We start from the raw sequence: 20865 nt of genomic DNA on the forward strand, positions 1-20865 counted from the left end.
GATGCCATGATGACATCACAAGCATGTACCATACACAATGCATGAACTTACTGCCAGAAGCCCTGCCAGAGGACTTTAACACCCTTGTCATTCAGAGACCAGCACTGGCATCAACAATCTTTAGGCATTTCAGTCCCCAAACAGATCAAAACACAGACAGCAGAACCAAATTTTACAAGGGCATAGCAAATGCCAGATAAGGAACGCGATAATTATATTCCTTACTCTCCTTATAGTCCAGTGAGTAAGAAACCTGTATATACAACCTACAACCAATAGTTCCCTCCTCTGGTGAAAAATACCCACTACAATGCCTATGATACCATAGACAAATATGAACTTACCAGCCCCCAAGGCATTTCATCAGTGTTAATGTGAGAGAAACAAGCATTTGACAGGTGATGCACAGCTAAAGAAGAGTGTAGAATACAACAGCAAGCTTACATTAACAATACTACATTGCTAGTTCACTGGGAAAGAGCAATGGATCAGGAAATAAGGGAGTGAGATTTTATACTTACACTTGTAAATATAAACATAGCTTCCATGAAACACTATTTGCCTTTTCAGCATTTTGCTGGCAAAAGCATTAGAAAATGTGGGTGGGGTGGGGATAGAAAGTCAGAAGACCTAAAAAGAGGCCTTCTACTACACAAATCTGTGAGAACATAGGAATTTGGTGAGAAAAACCACATGGAGATGGCTGCTTTTCTGTAGTATATTGCTGGCACAGATTATTTGTCTATGTGACATTGGTCGAGAAAATGTTTTCTGCATAAGCCCTCCTTGAATGCCTTCCTGGTTGCCTGTAGAGTTACAAAATGTCTATGTGGATAATAACGGATGACAGTTATAAGGCAGGTTTTGTACTGCCCTCTCATTTGAACATTGCATAAAGATAGGAAACTGCCTGCTAGATGACATACTGATCTCCTACTATATATGCTCCTGTCCCATTTTTCCTTATGTTTGTTCCAGTGATTCATCTATTTTTATGAGATATCATGGTCACTGAGACAATTATTAACCAGTTTATGCAGGATGTTCACCAGGTCACTGACTCTCATTATGGATAGATTCAAGTGGGTTGCTGTGTTGGTCTGAAGTAGCACAACAAAAATAGAGTCCAATAGGACCTTTAAGACCAACAAAGATTTATTCAAGCTGTGAGCTTTCGAGTGCATGCACTCTTCCTCAGACTAATGAACAACCATCATAACGTTCCTTTACAGTAGAGAGTCAGAGATCAGTGACATGAGCCAGTGTGATGGGAGGTTCCAATGGATCCTGAGTTGGAAAGCATTCAGGGTCCATTGGAACCTCCTGTCAGGTGATAGAGTGGGCCGTGGCGGATCAGCTCCTAGCATTGCAGCTCCTTGATCCATACCAGTCTGGCTTCTGTCCTGGCCACAGGGTGGAAACCACACTGGTTGCCCTGACGGATGATATCCAGTGCCAGATGGATCAAGGTGGTTTAGCCATATTCATGTTGTTAGATCTGTTTTGATGTGATCGATCATGAGGTATTAGCCACCCTCCTTACCGGAACCAAAATTAGGGGGATCGTATTGCAATGGCTGGTCTCCTTTCTCCAGAACTGGACGCAGAGGGTTGCTATGGGGGATAAGTTATCTGACCCTTGGGGACTCCCATGTGGAGTCCGACAGGGGGTGATACTCGCCCCCACACTTTTCAACATCTATATGTGCCCTCTAGTCCAGCTGGTCTGGGGCTTTGGGCTGGGATGTCACCAATATGCAGATGACATCCAGCTCAACTTCCTAATGAACAGCCAGATTCCCCACCCCGATACATTTGCCAGATGTTTGGAAGCAGTGGCTGGATGGCTCAGGTAGAGTCACCTAAAACTCCAAGATGGAGGTCCTGTGACTGGGTAGAAGAGGACAGAATCAGGAAGCATGCCTCCCATGCCTGGATGGGGTGCAATTAATACATGCACAGGTTGCCAGGAATTTGGGAGTGACCTTTGATTGCCCCCCTTTTGATGGAGGTTCAGGTCATGAAAGTAGCCTGGAAAGTATTTTTCCATCTTCACCAAGCCAGGCTACTAGCACCCTACCTGTCCTCGGACCACTTTGCTACAGTGATCCATGCAGTGATCCAGACTAGACTTCTGTAACTTGCTCTATGCGGGTCTGCCTGTGTCTTTGATCCAGAAGTTACAGCTGGTACAAAATGTGGCTGCCAGGACACTATGGAGGGCCCATATTCAGCCGGTGCTCCGACATCTGCACTGGTTATCAGTCTGTTTCCAGGTCAAGTTCAAGGTTTTGGTATTAACCTTCAAGGCTATACATGGTCTGGGTCCTACTTACCTGCATGACTGCTTGGTTGCTTATGCCCTCCCACAGGGCTCTTCGCTCTGCGGGTATGAATCTATGGTAGTCCCAGGCCCTTGGGATGTTCACCTGACCTTGACTTGGGCCAGGACCTTTTCAGTCCTGGCCCCAACCTGGTGGAATGAGCTCCCAGAAGAGCTAAGGGCCATGTCGGGATTGTCAACTTTCTGCAGGGCCTTGCAAGAAGGAGCTCTTCCGCCAGGAGCATGGTTGAGGCCAGGGCGAGGTACAATAACAAAACAATTACAAAAATAAATATGTACCCAATCAATTAAAAGTCAGCTCCTTCTGCATACTCTCCCCCTCCCCCAGCCATTTATTCTATAGCCAGTCACCATAGTATCATGAATACAAGTCCTAATGTGAAATATAGTTATGCATAATACAGATCAGCAACAGAGTGCAGTCTTTGAGTATGGAAAGTACTGGGTTCAGTACTTGGCATATTGGGGCCCATTCCGCACAAGGACCAATGTTGCCAATTGATTCCTGATAGCGGAAACGCTATTTTTAATAGTGCAATTCTGAGTTACGCATATCTGCCTTTGTAGTGGAAACCAGTAGTGTTTCAATAGTTTCCCACAGGTTTCTGGTCTCGCCAAAAATCGCTAGAAAAGAAGTGTTTTTTTCTGTGCTTTGTCCCGCCCCTGGCCATCAATCAAATGAACAGCCAATGGGCGGCCGCTATCATGCTCCCGAAAAGCCCCTTTCCCCTTAAGAACATTTAAAAAAAAAAAACACGTTGCAACGAATATGCCTTGATTCCTTGATTCCTTGATTCCTCCTATCATAGAGACCCATCTAGCTGGCAGCTGGTGTGTGAGCTGGCGTTTCATCATTACCATGCTCCCCCGAGTGAAAAGAAAAATCCCCCCCCCGTGCATGGGCGCGATTTTCGGCCAAAAATAAAGGGAACTTGCAAACGGGGCTGTGTTGTGCTTGGTGACTTAGGGAAGCTTTAAAGCAGTTATGTGGAGGGACTATAGCCGGAGAAGCCTTGCTGGGTGAATGAAGGCTCACTGGTTCGTTGCTTTCTGCTCGCTCCGAGAAAACAAAATGGAGATCGCTTCGCCGGAAGTTCGGAGGAGAGAGCCAGGGGGAGGGACTTGGCTGGAACCGCAACAATGGGAACGCACAGGTCTTTTTCACTACTGTTGCAGATTGTTTGCAAGAGTGTAGCACTTTTCGGAGGGTGAATCCACTTTTCTGGATTTCCTTTTAAGCGCTACAATGAATCGCTTTTTGCGGGACTGGTTCAGGAGTGTGGCAGATTGTGTGCAACATCGTGCATAACTGCAAATTAGTAGCAATTACAATTTGGAAGCCTTTTGCAACATTGAAGTCGTGCGGAATGGCCCTAAGTTTCAAGTAGGTACTGCATCTCCTTTTTGGAATAGGTTATTGAAGACAGCCCCTTGAAATACCTTTATCTGTATATGGACTTTTGACATCCTGTGAATAGGCAAGGGACCTCCACTTGAATATAGTAAGGAGCCACTGTTGTTGAACCATTTGGGTACTTTTAGATCTTAAGTCTGGTAATATTTGTACTAATCCTGGTACTTTTCTGTCATTCTCAGGAAGTTGGTTTACCACCCTGGCGATTGCAAAATGATATAAAACCATATTTTATGTATATCTTTGTTTTTCTTAAACAATTATGCATACTTAGAATTGACTTCTGAGGAAGATCTGTATCGGTCAAAATGCCTTAGGTCTTTGGATGTTAGGACATAGCTAACATATGTGTGACTTGTGTCACTCCCTGCTGTTTTTATTGTTTTTTATATATTTTTATATATTTGAGCTCCATAAATAAAATTCAAATGAAATACATGTTTATTATATAATGTATCAATTTTCTCAACCTTTTCTGGTTCTCAATTCCATTTCAGGTTGGGTTTTTTTTTGTTTCTCAGGGGAAAAAAAATCTAACCTCCCCAAAGATGGTCGTACCAAGAAACTTAAAAATGTGCAAATTTAACTTAATAACTAGAGTTCAGTGCACTGTGATAACTTCATAAGAGAAAATGGTAGGTACACAGAAGCAATAAAGGTTAGACTGTAATCTGCACCTGAACCTTCTGAATAAGGATATAGTTTTCCTGTGTGTTTGGTTCCTTCATATCATTTACAGATGTGTTTAGTTGAAGTGTGTCAAAGAAAAGTAATTCTGGCTATATGATTGGCCTCTTCATGGAGATATAGTAGGGCCCAAGTGATCCTCAGGTGTCATTGACCTGGTTTCTATGAATTTCTTTTAATGGGTTGCATGTGATGGGACATGCTTCATACCATTTTTACACACAAATCACAGGAGCATTTCACCATTTCCCTAAACTTCAAACAGTTTACATTTCTTTTGGATAACTTATCACTGCAGACTTATAATGGGTTATACTTATAATATACTTATAATGGGTTATACTGCAGACTTATAATGGGTTGGAGCCAGATACTCCCTTCTGCTAAGGGGGGGGGGGGCTGTTCTCCATTGTAGGAAGATTTACTCCACAAAAACAAGGCTCTTTGGTTACTGGAAGAGCTGGCGAAAACTAGCCCATTATTATGTAACATCTATTTTATTTATAAACACAGCATAATTGAAACAAGCTGACTCCTAACAGAGAACAAAACAACTGATTCTGGTTTAGGTTTCAGAACAACAGCATCAGCCTTTCTTGGTGGCTGCTCCTGTGCCCTATAGATTGTTCTATACAGAATGGGCTTCTTGAGGACATGGCCTTAACCTTGTCAGGAGCATCAAGCACCTTGGTTCTCATTGATTCTCCTTCTTTCCCAGGCAATGCCACTTTCCCCTTCCAACTGGATCCTTGTAAGGGATCAGTTGATCAACATTGGGGACAACCACCAGAGACGAAATTTCTAAGGCCTGTAGCTGCTGCTCTGAGGCAGATGACATTTTCACAGGAACAAGAAACCCCTCTCACCAAGAACTCCTTAAATAGTAGTAGTAAATAATTAAGGATGCTCCTACAGTCGATGCCTAGCATGGTGATGTATCTCATAGCAACTGAATGATTGATTCATCATATGCAGTCACACATACATGCTCTACTTAAAAAAAAATCAAACTATTTTCAAAGATTGCTGTGATGAGGTGGAGGAAGTTTTTGTTTGTTTGTTTGTTTTGGAAAGGAAGCCTTCCTCATTTTGTGAAAGGAAACAACAGATGACAAGGAAGGACAGCAAGTTAAGAGTTTTAATTGACGGTTAGTCACTGTAAAAATATGTAAAGAAACTGAATCTAGCCAGGAATGTGGCTGCAGCCCAGCAAGAGAACACCAGCTACTGCCACTTCCCTGCCTAAAAAACAGTGGAGGCAACCATGCCGAGGAACACCTAAAAGGGGTCTGTAAAATCAGACTTCTTTGTCTATTTTGTTTGAAACTGCGGAGAGGGGCATTAGATTAGAGAACGGACTAGGGCCCAGGAGCAGGCAGAAGATAGCAGCAGCACCAGGAGGTCCCTGGTGGTCACTCTGCAACAGGTCAACTTGGGCACAGAGGTGGCTCTCAAGGCTCAGAGGCTGAGAAGGATCCTGGAGGGATTCACTTACAGTCAAGTAACCAGTACCCTGGTCTGAGGCTGTCAGTGACAACAGCCTTGTAGAAATTTGAGGGAAGACCCTGCCAGTTTCACAAAAAGGGCTTCTTGATTTAATAGTACATATCTTTGGGAGGTGATGCTGTATGGGTAGTCAAACTGCGGCCCTTCAGATGTCCATGGACTACAATTCCCAGAAGCCCCTGCCAGCATTTGCTGGCAGTGGCTTCTGGGAATTGTAGTCCATAGACATCTGGAAGGCTGCAGTTTGACTACCCCTGTGTAGCTAATAATTTGGGTTGCTTGTAGAACAGTTTGCCATAATAACATGAAACGTAAGGAAGTCATAACAGATGCTTCCATTGTATACTTCTGATATCAGCACCATGGCATAAAGACAACAGCACAAAAGCATACAAGAGAGACTCGCCTTCTGCCCTATAGATCAGGGCACAGCATGCTGCAGTCCAACGTTGTCTACCTTGAAATGTTAAAACTTTGTTTTACAGTAGAGCAAAAGTGTACAGTCTGAAAATGCTAGCTTATTATGCAGTGACTCAGAGGAAGTCCTACTGACAGAATGAAATTTAAACAGAGGAAACTGAGAAAAATGAATACATAGACAGAACAGGAAAAAAATCAGTTTGCCACCTGCTTCCTGTACATGATTAGCTTACTTGTCTCAAATTTTCAAGTTAAGCCTGACAATGTTATTAAGGGTGGGTGGGGGAAATATATCATTCAGAAATTAAGTGTTCTGTGTACTGCAGGAAGTTGGTATAAATTTACATACATGCAGGTCATCTTCTGGTACAGCTGACTATTTGGAGGTGGGGGGGGGGGTCGCTGGAGCTCACTATCAAAACTGATCTTCAGATGACAGAGAACTGTTCCTCTAGTGAAAATGGCTGCTTTGGAGGGTAGACTCTATGGCATGGTACCCCTCCTGTCCCCAACCCCTATCCTTCTGAGGCTCCATTCTCCAATTCTCCACCCAGAACTGGTAACCCTATCTCCTGGAAAGATTCTATTCATTCCAGGTTCTTCTAAATGCATTAGCAATTAGATAAAAATGATGGCTATATTATTGTTGTTGTTATGTATACAAGGAAGAAAGAAGGGAATGGAGCAAGTTAATTGTATCAGGTTTGCCTTGAGTGACTCTATCATGATGGTAACAACAACCTCCATGGTCTGGAATACCATTGAGATTATGAGGATGCCAGGCAAGGTAGGTTAAAGCATCAGAGAGTATGAGGAAAGAGAGCAGGGAAGAAAGAATTACATCTCAGAATATTTAAGGCTGCATCTGAAGCATGGCCAAGGAAGGCACCCCCTAAATGAAGGCTGTGTATAAATCCATAGTGGGACTGAAGGACTGCTAACCTGGCTCTCCTTGACTGAAGCTACAGCTGGAAACTGAGCAACTCAGAAGAAGACAGGACCAAGTCAGTTTTCTCTGACTGGATATTTTCAAGCTTAGACTGTTATGGGTCAAGAATGCTCTACCTCAGATTTCCTGAATTGAGTAAAGAGATAGAGACTGCCTTATAGGTTGTATACCCTAACTCTAAGAGTCTGTTTTTCTATTGAAGGGTCCTGACACTGACAGGAGAGCCAGGGGAAGCTAGCTTGTAACATGAATACCTTAACACCAACAAAATTACTGCACATACTAGTATTTTCTGTAAACCCCACGCTCCCATTAGAGACATAGGATAATAACATATGGGTTAAAATAGTCACCAAACTATTCATTCATCTTTCAAGAGTGCAACCCTGAGGGCTACTGCAATGGAGGCAGCTGTCAGTCAAGCCAACAGTAATGCTGCTGGATGATGAAATGTTACATAGATCAGGGGGCTTGCATATGCCCCCCCCCAACAGGACTCCAGGGCCTATGTCAGAGTCCCTGGTAACTACATTGTCACAGCAAATGGTGGCCTAAGGATGCAACACTGTGGCCACTTCTGACAGGGAGCAGCCAACCAATCATAGGCCTCATGTCAAGGGGAATCAGCCCTGTGATACATGAAGGGTAGAGAGGTTTGATGCAGCATTGGGCTTTGCCCATGGGTCCACAGCCACACGGTGGGAGTGGGTTGGTGAACCTCTCGGAGCAGATACCCATTGCTTGCAAAGGGCCCACAAGGGCTCCCTCCCCCCTCGATATTGTGAAAGATATTCCAATCCTTCTGCTGCAGTATGTGGCATTAAGGATGTATTTTCTGATTTTCAATTTAAATTTTTAACAGGTTTAGATCAAAGTCTTTTTTAATACTATGCATTTCTTTCTGGCAACCTGGGAGGAAATTATGTAGTGTTAATCAAATATAACACTTCACAGGAGTGTGCAAGATTTCACTTAAACTCATTATAAAATCGGAATATTGAGGCACGAGGGTATCTCTGTAAAGTAGCAAGATCTGTTACATTTCATTGTGAGCTAAGGACAGTACTACAACTGTCTAGAACAATGTCAGGTCTAAGAGATACAATACTTATGCTTTTCCAGAGTGCAAGGATGCCCATTAGAGAACACAACAAGATACATATCAGTATATTAAACATATAATCCAACTGCCCATATTTTCTGATTTACTTCTTCCTTTTAAAAATTCTTTCTCAGTTTTGCAGTGCAATCCTAAGCAGAGTTACAACCTACTACATTCACACTGGAATCAGTTACAAGGGTGTAACTCTTCATGCACTGTGAGAAATGCTTCTCCAAGCGCTAGTGTTCCTTAGGTTTCAGGCTTCTCTGTTGTTGGAATATGCAAGATCTGTAGTGGGCATAGTTTAACAGCAGGGAGGGTAGGGGGCATCAGAGGAGCCATTGGAGCAGATGTGTCGCTAGCTATGCTAGTTCTCTACTCAATAAAACTATTTATTCTTTTTTTAAAAATCGGTGCTCTGCTCTTACTTTGCCTATTTAAACTTTGTCAACACACATAACCCCAAAGTGTCCCTGTTTTCATATGTGAAGGTCCATATAAATTAAAGCAGCTTTTCCATTAGACAAAAATTAATTTCCTTTAATTGAACCAATAATTTAGATTACTTCTAATTGAGAATACTTTTTATGTGCTTCGGTGTACTTGGGTGGATTTAGAAAAATAATAGATGATCTCTCGACAATACAAATACCCATAAATCACTAATACTACTACTACTACTACTACTAATAATAATAATTCATTGAAATATTGTAAAATATACAGTATATCATTGAGTGTAAAATGCTTGATTCCAAAAAAGTTGAAAAGTCTGGAATAGTTGAAAACTCTCAGATGTTCCTATACAGTAAGGTGACAGGTAGACCAAGATTTTGTATTATACATACAGGTGAAGAATCCAGCAACAATTTTACATTCTTTGCAGTACAGTATGTTGTCTCCCACACTTCATATGTGAGATAACCCGAAGTCAAACATACAATTTAGATTGGAATAAACCTAGGTTAGCTAATGTATGTGTGTTGGTTAGTTAACTGCCAGTCCTAGCTCTCTGATTTGTTTAATATTCATAGTTGCTAACACATTTGCTACAGTCATATGTCCCATTCTAACATGCTAGCAAACAGTTTATGGATATATCTTCAGAAAGACAGAGAAACAGCTTGAAACTGGAGGCATCTGCTCTTCACCAAAGGAACCCTTTTACAGTATCTACCTAGATCTCTCTCTTTTACCTCTCCTTCCTCCAGGGAACACAGGGTGGGATGCATTATTCTCCTTTTATCCACTCTATCCTCACAACAATTGTTTAAGTTCAGATAATCCGAAAAAGTGTGAGTGGCTCAAGGTGAGTCAGGATTTGAGTCAGGATTTGGACTGGGGTCTCCCCAGTCCTAGTGAAAGCATTCCTATGAGTAACCTCATTGTATATAATTGTTTGTGATTGCTTCTTAAACCACACTGGTCCTCGTCAAGTAAAAGGTAAAGGTAAAGGTATTCCCTGTGCAAGCACCGAGTCATGTCTGACCCTAGGGGTGACGCCCTCTAGCGTTTTCATGGCAGACTCAATACGGGGTGGTTTGCCAGTGCCTTCCCCAGTCATTACCATTTACCCCCCAGTAAGCTGGGTACTCATTTTACCGACCTCGGAAGGATGGAAGGCTGAGTCAACCTTGAGCCGGCTGCTGGGATTGAACTCCCAGCCTCATGGGCAAAGCTTTCAGACGGCTGCCTTACCACTCTGCGCCACAAGAGGCTCTCCCTCGTCAAGTACGCATGTCAAATGTTTTCATTCTAAAATATAGGTATGGATCCAGTCTTCATGCTCTAGAGCAGTGGTCCCCAACCCCCGGTCCGAGGACCGGTCCTGGTCCATGGATCAGTCAGTACTGGGCCACAGCTCCTCCTCCTCCCCAGCTGCTGCCTCGGGGGCTGCCTTGCCACTCTGCTGCCAGCTACCTTTGGTGCTCTCCAGCAGCTGCCATGGCTGGGGCTCCACCTCGGCATGGCACTGCACAGCTGCTGCTGGCAGCTGCCCGCCAGCGGGCGGTGGGAAGTCAGGGAAAGCAAGTGGAGCAGGGGCTCAGGCGGCGGCATCCCTCGGCAAAAGTCTATCCCCCCCCCCCCCCCGGGCCTCAGTAAAATTGTCAAGCATTGACCAGTCCCCGGTGATAAAAAGGTTGGGGACCACTGCTCTAGAGGCAGTGGAATTTTATGGTAATTCTGTCTTTTCCAATCTTTGATTCTCTGGTCAAATATATAATGTGGTAGTTAATATTTCCCCCTTTTCAAATCTTCTAGGATTAAAGTTTAGCTACAGAATTCCAACTATATTGCCATATCACAAACCTCTCTTGTATAATTGTTATATTAAAGTCTTCAAATATATATTACATGCCTAATTTTCATTGTCTTTTAGCTGCTTCCTTCCTTGTAACATTTTTCTGTCACTTCATAACAGTTATGTGGATTTCAAAGTAGCAATAGGGAAAGCTGTAAGAGTTTCTTGAACTCTCCAGATAGAGAAAATTATTGTCATTTCTCCTTGGGCTTGGTAGATATAAGGCATGGAACAATTCTGTTTCCCTGAAGCTTGCCTGATTACTCATTTATATTGCACATGAAACACCAACCCTAAAATAATTTATGCAAAATATTTTAAAAACGCAAACACTGAAATGTACATTATAAAGTAACAACATAGTGCTAATGCTGGAATACTTCCCTAGACAAAATCAGTTCTAAAATCTAATCTTATTTTTGCCAACACTATTGGTATTAAAAAGCTGGGATGGGGGGGGGGGTATTATATAAAGATGCAACCCTGAAGGTATTCATGCAGCATATCACAGAATATGTTTCCTTTACAACAGTGGTCCCCAACCTTTATTAGGCTGGGGACCGGCAGGGCATTGGGCCGCTCCCGCAGGGACCGCACAGGCCACGCCCACGCTTCCGGCCGCGCCCGCGAGCCGCGCCCGGCCCCGCCCGCGGGCCGCACCCGCGGATCGGGCCGCGCCCGGCCGCGCCCGCGGGCCGCACCCGCGGATCGGGCCGCGCCCACGAGCCGCGCCCGGCCGCGCCCGCGGGCCGCACCCGTGGATTGGGCCGCACCCGCGGGCCGCGTGGCCCTGATTCCCTCTCCCCGTCCTCCCGCAGTAAGTAGCTTCCCGGGCTGCAAGCTTGCGGCCTGGGAAGTTTTTTACTGCGGGGGGGGGGGGAGGGGCGGGGAAGGGGAGCCGCGGCCCGGCGCCATGGCCTTTGTGGCCCGGCGCCGGGCCGCGGCCCGCAGGTTGGGGACCACTGCTTTACAACACAAGAAAAAAATTATTTGCGAGAATTAACAGCAAAGCGCTCACTCTTGCAGCTATTTACTTTTTGCAATATGGGAAGCACTCCTTTTGGCAAAAGGAGATGTGTGATACCCTTTTGTACCCCCATTCTGTCCTGTCTGACCAGCTCTCCTGCCCACAATTTCACCGTTTTCCACATAACAAGTAGGAGCAGAGAAACTGGGACTGGGAATGGTTCCCCTCTTTTGTCAAATGATTATGTTGAGTGGTTAAACACAAAGGAAATTAGCGATACTGTGACCACCCATCCATGTGTAAGATCACTGCAATTTGGGAGCTGCCAAGAGTTAATATTATTTGTAACCTAAAGTATTATCTCCTCTTCTTTTCCTTGGCTTTGCAGTAGGTTACCTGTTTATAATTTTTCTTTAGACACTTCAACAGTGATTGGGCCTGTTCAAATTTCAAGTTTCAAAAGCCTTTAATGGCGTAGTACTAATAATCCAAGTACATAATAATCAGATATATTCAGACTACTTGGAATAAGCAGATATTTGTGATAGTAATAACAAAACCTAAAAATAGAACAATGGATATAAACAGATAGTTAGAATATGAATTAAATTAAATTAAACATTTATAGGACATTTAAAATTTAAAATATGAATTAGAATTTAATTGCTAATAAAATTAACTAGAGGAAAAGTAATAATACAGACACTATCCTGAAGGAATATAAGAGACTAATTATTCCTTGCAAGTTTAAGTTTTGTTTGCCGAACTGTGGCCTGTTAACAAATGATTTATCTCAGAATGATACGAGAAATTTGAGACGCCGCAAGACTAAATTGGATAATGACTGAACAATATTATTTAGTGTCAAACAAGAAAAACAAAGGCAGATTGTAAAATCTTAGACATCCTTTCCTTCTATATAGAGATGTTGCTGGAACCTAACCGATACTGTGGAAACTTAGTTCTGCATTGGTCTGTTACTAAGGCATGGAAAGCATATTTTGAACAACTGAAATCCTTTGTACGAGTATAACCATAGCAACTATAAACCCTGTATAGTTGTGCCTTCCAATCTGTTATCTCCATAAAACAATGCTCTCCTTTTACAAAAGGCTATCCTTTGGTCTTTTTAAGCCACACCCAGAAATAGATTTAAAGTACATTTTCCAAACAGAGATCTCTTTGCAAAAAGCCTGAGTTGTAAGTGCAGGGAGGTAGATAGGGAAGTTTGGCTCACTCAGCCCAGTTAGACTAAGCTGCAAAACTCTAGGCAAAAATGGGGAGGAACATTTAAAAATGCAGGTGGGAGGACCCAGAGACATACCGAGGAACAAACCCAACAAGAGACTCACACAGTTTTATTAAGCCTGACTTGCCTGGGTTCAATTTCAATTTGTTCACTTTCAGCCATTTCGCCCAGCAGTCAGGCAATGGCTGCATCACAGCTTCCTTCCCACATGTTCCTGGCACCTCTCTGTTTAGCAACTAAGCCTTGACCCTACAGATAAACTAGAACCAAATAAATATTCTGTTCCCCATTTTCTTTACCTCCAAAAACATAATATATCATTGATGCTTTTAAAAACCCACCCATTCCCCTTTCTCTCCTTACCTACTCTGTTGCCTGCCAATTGATTTGCTTATTTGTGTCAGTCTCTCACCTGAGCATGTAAGCAGTGCCTTCTCCTTGCTATTGAGTATCAAGAGATCACATACATACCCACTTTCTATTAATTGGTTGGTTCTCAACACCGGCTTAGGCAAGGATTTCAAGTATAAGGGCTGCTTCTACAATCCTTTTCCTTTACAGGAGAGGATGGGCAACCCTTTCTCTTTTCCCTTCCTTTCAACTAATTCACAAAACAAATGTTGTTTTAAAAAAATTCCTGGCATAGCTGAGGAAGGCAGTTTCACTTTTGATCATTTTCACCTTGATGCTGTATTGGTAAATTAAGGAGTTTTTGTGTGGAAGCTGAAAAAACATTCTCAGTCCCTGGAAATTCTTGTTGTCGTGGTGGCTGGTTCATCTAATCTTAGTGAGCTAGAAAAAGAAGTCACTGATGCAAATGTATCTGGCTTTCATTTATTTAACATGTAAACTTTGGGAGAGAAAGTTGGAGAAAAATAATCAGTGGATTACGTTTAAACAATATATTTTATTCCAGTTTATTTCAATGTGTTAACAACTTAGTTATTACGTGTTCAACAGTTATAAGTTTGCATCAATGAACAGGGGATGTGTGTGTGTGTACTTTGAGGGGAGTTTCTTTGTGATAACTACTCTGGGCCTTCAGCTTTGGCTGTCATTGGGCACCTCTACAGTCAAAACAAAAAAGGAAAGTATCACTGTCATGAACTGGAGAATAGGAAATAATGAGAAAAACACCTCATGGATGTGGGAAATTGATGGACTTCCATCAAAATTTGTGGGCAAATTCGTGCTTATGATCTCCTGTATTTCTATTTTCAGAGAATGAAGATGCTGAAGAAGATAGTAAAATGAAATTATAGAAATAAAAATACTCTTGGTTGAGCAAGAGCACAGGTATTAAAACCTGCGCACACATTCACATTGTTGAGTCACAACCCCTAGGTCTAATATTATTATCCCTCCCCAAATGAGGAACATCTAGTGTAAATCAAGCCTATGCATAATGGTCCTACACATTTTTTATGCTGCATATTAGATAAGGGGTGTACAAGTACTATATATAAGGGATTCTAAGTCAAATGAATGCATGACCTGGCTTTCAGACTGTGAAAGGTGAGAATCAGGACAGAATAAATGTATAGTTTCTCCCAACTTAAGAGAAAAGTTATTCATACAAAAATAATGCCTGTGGGAAATTAAACAAATTCACCTAATTGAGCCCTCATTACAAACAAGGTATTTAGCCAGTATGCAACTTGAGGAACATGAGCAGTCACACCAATTATTGCTCTAGCAAATAAGCATGGGTTTTCTTCTGGATAGATCATGTCCCTGTCCCCCCCCCCCCTTCGGTCTACCTCCAGGCTCAATGCTTGATTAATATTTTTGCCTTATAAAATATCACTAATTGCATATAAATATGATCGCCTGTAGAGGTCCTATAAGGATTTAATATATCCTTCATTGCATAGGAAAATAGCATGTGATTTGCTTCTCTACTTCACTTTTATAAATAGTTATAAGAAAAAAGCAAATCAGGAAGAAGATAGAGAACTGAAGAATATATAATAATGGTGACCACAGTAGGAACATTTTTCTAATTGCTAGAACTAAGTTAGGCCCATAGTAAACGTAGAATGTTGGGTGAGTATTCTATGGAAATGCTATGAAAGTAGGATCATTCTTGGCTGGGATCTTTTATATGGAGCTTTCATGTTAACGAAAAAGTCATTCTCTGAAAATATGGATCATTCTTAAATAAGATTCACCAATTCTGTTTTTCCTCTCCTTTCTACTTCCCTTCTTTCATGTTCCCTTTTAAATTCAATAGCATTAATAGTCTGACTACAGTGATTTAATATAATAGCCCCTTTCTACAAAACAGGGAGTCCTGCCAAATTTAGCTATTGTACCACTTTCAGATGGAATCAGCCCCCAGATCTGAGGATCAAACTGAAATAGTTCATTGTAGTTAATTTCATGAGATGGGAGTCATGTGTTGCTGGAACCTGGGGGACTCTTTGCTAATCACTCACCCGGACCCTGAGACATCCAGATAGCATGCATCTTTCATACTAGAATAGGCTGCACATGTTGGGCTGAAGACCCAAAATGTGATCACTTGATTCTGATATGTGAACTCCATCTTGCTGGCAGATTGTACACAGCATCCTAAAAACAGACATGAACACCTGTGCTTTCTACTCCTTCCCATACTCTTCATCCACTCTCCTTTCATGTCACTGGAGTCCATGGTGGTATCCTACAATATTGCAAGGCACTACTTACAATCTTGAGAGAGAGATAAAAAAGGAGGCAGGAGGCTACACTTGTAGTCTCCACAGTCATTCCTGGGGAAGGGGGCTGAGTCCATTTTTAGGGATTTAGAGAGAATTTCCCCCTCCTTTACTCTTGCATCTAAAAAAGTCTGTGTGTTTGTGGGGGGGAGGGGTACTTGATTTTTTTACCCAGCCTTTTCCCCCAATTGGAACCTAAAGCAGCTTTTTCCTCTCTTCTATTTTATCCTCACAACAACCCTGTGAGGCAGGTTAGCCTGGGGTGACCCAAAGTCACCCAGCAGGTTTCCACGGAGTGAGTGGGAAATAGCGATTCCATTTCAGACCCAGGTCTCCCAGATACAAGTCCAGCGCTCTTACCCATTGCACACACTGACCCTCTGTGATATAATTCCTCTAAGGTTCAACCAAAGCTGTGAGTGCAGGTTATTCTTTTTCACACCAGTAGTGCCTTAGTCAATTGGGCATAGTACAAATGGTAGCTTTCTGAATTACATGTTGCCTGGATAAGTAAAGAGTCAAAAGTGCAAGGTACCACAGAAAGACAGCAGCACCTTTCAATCAGGATTTAAATAAAAATCTTGGAGCGGATGATACCACCCACAGTGCCCCTGGAAACCCTTCGGTTTGCTCTTCGGGCAACTATGGGTCAGCACAGTTGCTGGCACAACTGTACAGGCAGAAGCTAGCAGATACATTTATAACATCTTCCATCCTAAAGCTGCCTAAAAATTCTTCCACTAAGGTAGAATCTAGAGGATCAAGCTTGTTAAGAATGAGCAGACAAGCAACCAGCAAAACTGAACATCCAGAAAGGTCTCCAAAGAAAAGCTTTCCTTCCTAGATACAGCAGTTGCAAGCATTTGGGCTTTTTGTATCCAGCCTAATCACGTCCATAATTAGTTCTACACATTGTGTCTAATTGGTTATTCCTGTGGCAGACAGGCATGAAATTTGTGTTTCTCAGTCACTTTATCCCATGGCTAATTTTCAGTGAAGATCCAAAGGGAATAATGAAGTTTATTCTTTTGGCTCCGTGTTTCCTTGGCCATTCTTAGGGGAAACTACATTGTTACCATGGAAGCATTCGTTTTATATGCCCAAAATGAAATTGAGTCAAAGAAATCACTTCTTTTTCTTTTTAGCAATAACGTGTTAAGGTTTTATTTTGTCAAGCAGAGAAAAGCCTCATATGTAAGTAACAAGACTATGGTTGCTTCCACATGGGAATTTCCCTCCCTGCATGGAAAACAGGAAACTTCTGCACTAAAGGGGAACTGTCATATGACATCGTGGTCCTTACAAGTGAAACTCATGGCATTCCTGGAGCATTTCCTTTAAGATGCATTAAAATATACCTGTGGAATGGCTGGGGATGGTGTATCCATTGCCATTATTGGTGTGTGTGTGGGGGAGGAGCTAAATTCCATTTTCAAAATGGCATGGAAGAGCTGGCTGCTGTGAGCTAGCCTGTCAATAACCCCTCAAAAGGCTCTTTCCCTTTTACAGTGCTGCTCAGCAGGAAGTGTTATAGGGAAAGGGATGTCTGGGTGGGCATGGGAGGCACCAGTGCCATTGTCTTTGCCTCGTGCCATAAGGGATGGAGGAGGACTGATTTTGTGAGGATGCCAGTTTTGCTCTGTTTGCTGTTGCTGTGGCAGGGACAGAGTGTTGCACTCCATTGTGGATGTAGCCTAAGTCCACATTTACCATCCTAAAGGAAACCAGGCACCACTGGACAAGGAACATCAAGTGGATATATCTTGGGTTGGATACTCTAGATCGATACCTTTAAAGTATCGATCATGCAAAGAGTTTCTCTCTTTCACAATAGGGCCTGTTGAGTTAGCAGGAGGCTCCTTGAGCTGAAGGAAAGCACCATTATTAATAGAATAGTTCTGTGGGATCCAATACCAAAGTACAGAATTTTGTGCAATAATCCATGCGGCTGAAACAATCCACTTTTAAATACATTTAGAGTACCTGGGTCCCATCCAGCAGATCCATGTGTCATATGTTTGCAAGTTCCCATGGCAATCATGGTATACGATATGTCATGTAGCTTAGTCATGAGTCTGAAAGCAGGAATTTAGGGCATATAGAAAAAGTGGAATACTCTTTGTGGAAAGAGTGGATACTCTTCTGGGTGTTTACTAGATGAGGTGATGATGCCCTCCTTCCACTTCCCTCCGTCAGAGGCAATATTTTCCCTCCATTTTTCTTTACCTTTACTGACTGAGCCACTCTAGAAATGCATTTGCTGAAAAACTCTGGCTGGCCCATCCTACCACAATATGATATTTTGACTGTTTGCTAAACCCAAGAACCTGGCTTAAATGGCACTTGAGAAGTGGCACTTCAGGGGAGGGCAACAAAGATGATGAGGGGTTTGAAGACCAAGACGTATGAGGAAAGGTTGGGGGAGCTTGGTATGTTTAGCCTGGAGAGGAGACGACTGAGAGGGGATCTGGTAACCATCTTCAAGTATTTAAAAGGCTGCCATGTAGAGGATGGAGCAGAGTTGTTCTCTCTTGCCCTGGAGAGACGGACTAGAACCAATGGAATGAAATTAATTCAAAAGAAATTCCATCTAAACATCCGGAAGAAGTTCCTGACAGTTAGAGTGGTTTCTCAGTGGAACAGGCTTCCTCAGGAGGTGGTGGATTCTCCATCTTTGGAAATTTTAAAATAGAGACTGGATAGTCATCTGACAGAGAGGATGATTCTGTGAAGGTTCGTGGGGGTGGCAGGTTACAGGGGATGAGCGATAGGGTCATGAGTGTCCTGCATAGTGCAGGGAGTTGGACTAGATGACCCATGAGGTCCCTTCCAACTCTATGATTCTATGATTCTAAGTTTTTATATTCCAAATTAACAAGATATTTTACTCAACACAGAGGTGAAATCAGGGGTAAAATTTCTGAAGGTAATGCAATTTAGATAACTCTGAGGGTAAATCAGTAGATGCACAGGCTTTCATTCTTATATTTCTGACTAATTAGAGTTTCTTAAGCTATTCACAGTTAATTAAAATCTTTTTGTTGACAGGCTTTTGTTCCAGTCTTTTCCCGAACACTCCAGCACACTTTCTTTGAGTGTTCTCTGACTGTATTTCCACAATATTTCCACAATATTTCCACAATATTTCCACCTGCTCTAAATCCCTGTTTCCAGGCTCAAGACTAGTCCAAACTACATGTAATATCTATCGTGATTGCCATGGGAACTTGCAGCCATATGATAGTTTCCATGGGGACTCAATTCAATACTGTACCCTTATGGCACTTCTAAATTGAGTTCCATGGGGGATTCATAGCCGGCATCTTGGTGCGATTCCCTATCGTGATTGCATGGCAGATATAATGTGTAGTTTGGCCCACAGTTCTTGACTGTTTGCCCCAGTATTCCTAGATCTGATTGATTTGCCCCATGTTGTTTAGATTACTCAATGGTTTCTGCCTTGGTCATAATTCAATATTAGTCCTGAATCTGCCCAGTGTTGTTCTGAGCCATATTTTCCTTCTCTGTGAGACTCTATTGATGTATGCTCACAATTTCCTGGTTTGCATGGATTGCATACAGCTCAGGGTCGTCATGGGAAAATCAGACATAATTTAGAATCACCTGCATTTCAAGTATATGCTCTGCTTTTGCAACTGTGGTGTGTATAGTCAGTGCAGAGTGAGCCGAGTTCTTAGATAATGAGGTCACCACAGCAGCCTAACTCCTCCGCAGCAATAGTATTTGAAGTAAATGTTTTGCTGTTAAGTCACTGTGACAATGAAGAAAATACGTGTTTTCCTAAGTCACCCAAATATACTGGGATTTTAGCTGCAATTAGTCCAAATATAGAACCAACGCACATGACAGTTATTAGGTAATTTAATCTTACTGTGTATGAGATTCCCTTCAGCAGAAGAGAGGATCTAAGTTATGAACCAAAATGGCACTAGCTTTGACAGCCTGACAGTTCACTTACAAAAACCCTACTCAAAATTCCGCCCTCGGCTGCATGTGTTCAGGCCTGCTCATATGGAAACTTGTGACAGCCTTTCTGATGCTGACTCACACTTGCCATGGCTATGAACTTTGTCACTGATTCTCTTAATTGGTTGCAGTCTGCCCATGTACTTATTAGGATCCAAGTTTACCCCTTATCTTATGTCTCCTCTAAGGGCCAAAAAGAAGAGAAGAGAAGGCTGAATGTGTAGAAATATGATGTTGCTGTGAGGCAAGTTGGTGTGGCAAGTCAAGGGACTTTCCATCATATTTCCCATGGGAAGAAAGTACCCCAAGAGGATTAAATTTGCTGTTTTTATCAAACTAGGACATGAAAGAAAAGGAAGAAATTAATCTTTAATTCATCCGGAAGAAGGAAGGCAGTAAAAAAGCTTTGACTTACTGGCCAAAGAGATAAGCCAGTACAAAGAGCCATTATTGAGTGAAATACTGATTCCATCTCATTTCCTGCTGATAGTTGTAATAGAAGACGTAGAACATAACCTCTACCACCCCTCAAAAGTTGCTGTGAGATGGAAGAAATGTCAAAGGAAGAAAAACTAAAATAATAACAAACACAACACAAAAATAAGTATTTTAACATTGTGTGTAATTTTGCCACAAAATGCAGGTCATGTATTACAATGTTTTCTCAGAGCAATTGTTTCTTTAAAGTCTTATCATTCAAAATGGTATAAGAAAAGGATGTAGATCTATACTTTCATGCCTTATGTTTGTAGTAGATGGCTCATTTTACGCTTGAGGTAGCCCAATCACTGTAAGTGGATGTAATTTGTAGGGGGGGGGGAGAATACGATGACTACACTGAAAACCTTTACTGAGAATTAGGCCCATTCTGCACAAGGATCAATGTGGCAAATTGCTTACAAAAAGAAATAACGGAATTTAAAATAGTGGAATTCGGTGTAATGCATACCTGCCTTTGTAGTGGAATCTAGTTGCGTTTCAATCGTTTCCCACAGTTTTCCGGTCTCGCCAAAAATCGCTAGAAAGGAAGCGATTCCGTGCTTTGTCCCACTCCTGGCCATCAATCAGCCAATGGGCGGTTGTTACCATGCTCCCCTTTCCCTTTAAGAACAGGTTTAAAAAAAAATAAAAACACACGTTGCAACGAATATGCCTTGATTCCTTGATTCTTTGCTTTCTCCTAACGTAGAGACCCATCTAGCTGGCAGCTGATGTGTGAGCTGCCGATTCATTGTTGCC

The sequence above is a fragment of the Paroedura picta genome, chromosome 9, assembly GCF_049243985.1.
Source record: "Paroedura picta isolate Pp20150507F chromosome 9, Ppicta_v3.0, whole genome shotgun sequence".
In the NCBI taxonomy this organism is placed as follows: Eukaryota; Metazoa; Chordata; class Lepidosauria; order Squamata; family Gekkonidae; genus Paroedura; species Paroedura picta.